The 4,673-nt window shown below is 31.1% G+C and overlaps 1 protein-coding gene across 1 annotated transcript in view; it reads right to left on the reverse strand.

The window, feature by feature from the left end:
• LOC106472147 overlaps positions 1 to 4,673 on the reverse strand; it is a 16,961-nt gene that overhangs the window by 9,238 nt on the left and 3,050 nt on the right. Inside the window, exon 3 of the mRNA XM_022400740.1 lies at positions 425 to 502. The gene's annotated coding sequence lies outside the window, so the exon portion shown is untranslated. The remainder of the gene's footprint in view (positions 1 to 424; positions 503 to 4,673) is intronic.

A 4,673-nucleotide genomic window follows, 5' to 3' on the forward strand; every position in this document is an offset into this window, starting at 1 on the left:
GTTACATTAGTTAACTTCCAATCCTCTGGTACCTGACCACTATTCAAGGACTGACAGAAAATAGTAGTAAGTGGCTCATATATCTAATCTTTAACCTCCTTCAAAACCCTTGCTCAGGAGCCTTATAATTTTTTAAACTTCCCAATTTCTTCTTAACCAGCTCAGAATTAATAGTCATCTTGTTTGATCTTGTTTCAATTTATCAACTGTTCAAGAGATAAAGAAGATATATATATTATGTCTGTTTGTTGTACAGTAATTTTTTATTTTATTTCTGGTGAGCATACACTATACGTTGAATTCAAAAAGTCAACTTTGAGTGAAGGTACAAAACCGAAGATAAGATTACTTGCATTTTATTCCATAATAAACACAGCTAAATCTAAAGATATGTTTGCATGTATCAGTAAAGACAAGACCTTACCATTTTTGATATGATTCTCCTCTTAATTTTTGTATGGTGGTATAGTTAATGGATTCAACAAAGAACCCCTTCATCAACCTACAAAAACAAACAAAAAAAGAAATTATGACACACATATATAATACAGTACAGCAATCTCAACTATATATGTACATCTTTTTACAAACTGCTTGAAGGCAAGGCCTGTCAGAGAAGTTCAGGGTCCCCCTCATATGTCTCCTATTTCATAATTTACTTTTCCAAATCTACTCCTACTCTTTTTACATATTCCCCTTTCCCATTCCACCTTCATCACTACCTCATTCTTTTACCATTACCAACCTTTCTGTTTCTTCCCACCAGGAACACCAATCTGATGGGTCCTGCTTGAAGATAAGGTAGCCAAATTGCTCATACTTTTTTTTGTTTTTCACTACTTTCTCTTCTGTTCTTATTTGTAGATTTTACTAATTAACAGCAATAAACTTACTGAGAATAGCTGTTGAAGCTATGAAACTGGTTATAGTTGAAGGGAATTATTTATTTTACATCGTTCTTTAAGTAAATATTTAATGTTATTATATATACGTGTGTGTGTATATATGTGATATTCTAAGCTCTAGTGTAATATTCAAATTTCTCTTTATGTCAGTAATTTGTGGTTAAGCAAAAAAAGACAATCCTCTATTTCATGCATTATAAAAATACAGTGGGAAAAATATTTTCTTTGAATTTCTTACTTAAATAGGTCTATATTGCATAAAAATATATGATTTTGTGAAATATATTCGGGTATGTTATAAAGGGGTACGTTACCTAAAAGTAACGTTGTTCAGTTGAGGAACCAACAAAAATGTTTCATGGTTTATCAAGACTGTTGCCTGGAAGTAAGAGTATTTAACTATAGTATTAACAGATTTGTATGTGCATTAAAACCAAAGATAGATTTGTTACCTGCATGTTAAAATGTACAATATGGGTTTAAATCTGACCATTGTGAATTACACTATGACAGACATAACAATCAGATATTAACATGTATGTCTCACACTCTAAAGTAATGAGCCCTGGTTTGGTACATTCGCTATAAATATATTACTGGAAAGAACTGGTAACTAGGGTCAGAAACTGTTTTTATTTATATATATATTTTTTTTTTAATATTTGACAAAATCTTAAAAAGTAGTTTGAAAGGTTCTCACCAATACTAAAGGTAATGATTTGAAGTTTGAAACCTATATTAAAATTTCATCTTGTGCAACTTTATTATTCCATAAGCTATAAATTTCATTTATCCATCTAACAAACACTGAAATTGTTTAAAGAACAGCACACACACACACCACATTTCAAGGCAAACCATTGTGCAAGTTTATAGCTTCATTTATCCATCTAACAAACACTGAAATTGTTTAAAGAACAGCACACACACCACATTTCAAGGCAAACCATTGTGCAAAGGTACAGTTTGATCTTCGTTGTTTTGGTAGGTGAAATGCCCTCCTGTCTCTTGAGATATTCTTATTATGTTTTGTTCTTTTATCAACGACAACAAGTAGTAATTCTTCATAATGACAATCCCCCCCCAAAAAAAATGTTTTTTTTTAGTTTGTTTAAGAACAAAACCAATCCTTCTCTGCATTTTACAAGTTACTAACATTATCATGAAGCATGTACCTAATTCTAATAGCAATACACTAGAAATGTTAAAAATTGTAAGATTTAAATCTAGTGTGTTTTTATTGGTTAGGAACAGCCTTGAAAAAAAGGCTGAACACTAGCTGGAACTACTGGCAAAAAGCCAACAAAACAGTATGCTTGAGTGAATGGTTCCTACACCTAGCACCGCATTAAGGTTAGATCAAACACCAGGCTAAAAAATATAAATATACACAGATATAAAAAAACTGATGTATACGACTTCTTTCTTATTGTTTTGATTTGTTCTTATTAAAATATATTTTAAGTTTTTCTCTACCATTTTCAAACTCTGGTGACAAAATGTAGAGACAAGTGGCAAAAGATATATATGAATTGAATGTTTTAAGGCTTGTGAATTCTACACAATAATAGAAATATAATACACGAATGTTTGTCTGCAGTGTGGTGTAACACCAATGTAACCTAGTACTCTACATGTATATTTTAGTCTTGTGGTTGTATAAAAATTATAAAGAACGGTTTGACAATTTCAAATTTGTTGAGAAATTAGGTAACGCAGTCGTCATTTGAATTTTTGTATAGATGGTCTGTCATTAAAACAAAGACTCAATTCTTTTTGAAATACTGTTGTGTTTACATAGGTTTACAACAACAGTAACAACAACTGCTACGTGTGTGTTGTACAACCATATATTCTTGTTGTATAGTGTGTGTTAACAAGAATATATGGTTGTACGTATATAGTGTGTGTTGTACAACCATATATTCTTGTTGTATATAGTGTGTGTTGTACAACCATATATTCTTGTTGTATATAGTGTGTTGTAAAACCATATATTCTTGTTGTATATAGTGTGTGTTGTACAACCATATCTTCTTGTTGTATATAGTGTGTGTTGTACAACCATATATTCTTGTTGTATATAGTGTGTGTTGTAAAACCATATATTCTTGTTGTATATAGTGTGTGTTGTACAACCATATATTCTTGTTGTATTGTCGGCATTATGTGTTTAGTGCCAATTTTTTGCTCATCCAACAATAATAAAATATGACCAAACTTTACTGGTTAAGTCAATAAGTCAGACCACATCCAAAAACAAATCTTTTCAAATTTATAGACTAGTTTCTCCAACTTCATAGACATCATCAGAGTGATGGACGGGATAGTCAGGACAATTATATAAAAGATGTTAAAGAAAACTGGAGTGTTACACTCCTTGTACAAAAAAACAACTACAAATATAAATGTATATCCAAGCATTATCTTTTTGTTGTTGTTTCTGTTCGTAATGGTGTCTCAAAAAGAGGCCAGAAAATACAGGGAATGGTATTTTTGATAGTCTTAACTTTTAAACTTTTTGGCTGAGCATGCCTCCAGAAGCCCCCTCCCCAAGAACCTGCTTGAAAACAAGTTGACCCTTTGGTCCAAGCCCCAAAAGGGTTACCCACCTACTTTAATAGTATCACCCATCTATTCTTAGAAATAATTAAAACCCTTAAAGTTGTCCTAAAAACCTACATATATACACCCTGTTAAGTTAATTGCTAAAAATTATAGATACATATGTACAAATTAACAATTTGATGTAAATCAAGTATTTATGGGGGAAGAAAGCCCTAGAAAAAGAACATCCCCTTCAAAGAAGAGATTTCATGCTTTAGTAAAGGTATGGCCATTAATATCAAGTTATCAAAATTATAATTTGAAATATTTAAAGATGACCTGAGCTTTACATATAATTTGTATAAATGAGTGATTTAGGTTTCAGAATAACTCACAATTTGCTAAATCATTATGGCTAAGCATACCAAGTTTCAACGTGTGCACTACACATTATATTTTTTTTTTACTAAAAGTGAAATATGGGAACCTGTGTTTCTTCTTCTTAAATGTGATGTAAAAACGTGCATAAATTCAACTGACACTGACAACATCTAGCTTGGATCATTTAAGAAACACACTACTGGAATTTTCAATATACAATCAAAGACTTTCATACATGTAACATATTTATCGTAGGACACCATATGTCACTCAACTAGAAAAAAAAGAAAAAAGACGATAAACTCCAAAACAGAAAGAACTACGGTGCTGTTTGTTTACCGAAGAAAAACAAAGTCTCTAACTCAGTCATGCTGTATACTTAGCCCTACTAATAGTTGTAGAGACAAGAAATAGTTTTATTTTATTGTTTGCAATTCCACTACTGCAGGTAGCCAAGTTACAGAAATTAATGTGTAGGGAAAATCATACGTAATGTGACATCAACAGTACAATTACAAAACAGCAGTAACATAGATATGTCTTTTGTTTTCAATAGAATTTTAATTAATATAAAGCTTTCTTCTACACTTAAGCAGAGTAGGCAAAGAGTTCCTTTATTTAATATTCAAAATATCAGAAATGTGGGGTCAATAACATTATGCTATAAACAATGTAGCTTTACAAATAATTAAAAAAAAAACACTTTTAAACTAATAATGGCTGGAGACGGCTTAAATGGGTAATGAAGAAAACTTTAATATAAGTTTAACATGACAGCAAATGTACAACGTTTCGACAAGGTTTTGGTACCTGATGATGACAAAACCTTGTCGAAACGTT

This window comes from Limulus polyphemus, unplaced genomic scaffold (genome assembly GCF_000517525.1).
Source record: "Limulus polyphemus unplaced genomic scaffold, Limulus_polyphemus-2.1.2 Scaffold5117, whole genome shotgun sequence".
Taxonomy (NCBI): domain Eukaryota; kingdom Metazoa; phylum Arthropoda; class Merostomata; order Xiphosura; family Limulidae; genus Limulus; species Limulus polyphemus.